We start from the raw sequence: 1,513 nt of genomic DNA, 5'->3' as shown, positions 1-1,513 counted from the left end.
AAATGAAACTAAAGTTTGATAAATATTGGATTGAATGCTACCTTCTCATGGCTGTTGCTACTGTTTTGGATCCCAGATATAAATTGACAGGTCTTAAATTGTACTTTCATTAGATATATGGCAAGAAGCTACAAGAAATATGACATTAGTGTATCAAATCTTGACAGAAATATATCAAGAGTATGTCATTCTATCCAACGAGCAAGAAGGATCAACTTCACCAAGTTCAAGTGGCGAAAGTAGTATCAACTCTACAATGCAAAGTTCAAACTCCTCACAAACTGGGTGGTCAATAATGATAAATTTTGTAAAGGATGAAGAAGCAGTTCCAGCTTTAAAATCTGAATTAGAGACTTATTTGGATGAACCAAAATATTTTCAAAGAGAACATGATGCAACTAACTTCAGTACTTTAGAATGGTGGAAGGTAAATCGTGGAAAATATAGGATATTATCTAGAATGGAAGTTGAAGTTCTTGTTATTCCAATCTCAATTGTGGCTTCGGAGTCAACTTTTAGTGCTGGTGGAAGGGTAATTGATACATTTTGATCCTCACTAAGTCCGACTACATTTGAAGCTTTAATTTGTGGAGGAGATTGGCTTCGAGTTTTTTATGGCCTAAGAAACAAGTCTAAGGTTGAAGATAGCTCTGTGGAGATTGCATTACCAATTTAAGTTGTCAAATAAATATTCAAAACTTGATAGCTGATAGGTATAAGATTTAATATTTTTAGTTTGTTAAATATATGTATGCATTGTTTTTTATTTTGTTATATTAAAATATATAATATTTTTTATATAGAACTATAGATTATGTTCCTGTTATTTGAGCCAGCTCGTGAGCTTTCCATGAGCTGAGCTTGAACTTAAGAAATAGGCTCGATTGTTAATGAGCCGAGCCGTAAGCCAAACTCAATTTTTGTGAGCCGAGCTTGAGCTTGGTCTGGCTCGGCTCAGCTCGTCTCACTTCCAGCCCTATTAAATCCACACATCATTTGTGACTTCATTTCTTCCACTCTTTCTTGAAGTTTTGTTTCCATCTCCTTTTGCATCTTTTGTTGTATATTGTAACAGTCCAGACCACCCGCTAGCACGATATTGTCCGCTTTGGCACACAAGGTCTCACGGTTTTGCTTTTGACGATAGGGATGCTAGCCGAAGCCCCCACACTCACTCGTCAAAACGCGTCATGCTAGGGAGAGGTATCCACACCCTTATAAGGCATGCTTCGTTCCCCTCCCCAATCGATGTGGGCCTTACAATCCACCCCCCTAAGGGAGTCCAGCGCCCTCGCTGGCACATCGATCCGGGTTCTGGCTCTGATACCATTCTGTAACAGCCCAGACCACCCGCTAGCACGATATTGTCCGCTTTGGCACACAAGGCCTCACGGTTTTGCTTTTGACGATAGGGATGCTAGCCGAAGCCCCCCACACTCACTCGTCAAAACGCGTCATGCTAGGGAGAGGTATCCACACCCTTATAAGGCATGCTTCGTTCCCCTCTCCAACC

The sequence above is a fragment of the Arachis ipaensis genome, chromosome B09 (genome assembly GCF_000816755.2).
Source record: "Arachis ipaensis cultivar K30076 chromosome B09, Araip1.1, whole genome shotgun sequence".
NCBI classification, from domain to species: domain Eukaryota; kingdom Viridiplantae; phylum Streptophyta; class Magnoliopsida; order Fabales; family Fabaceae; genus Arachis; species Arachis ipaensis.
The sequence above is the reverse complement of the archived record's forward strand: the minus strand, read 5'-3'. Positions refer to the sequence as shown.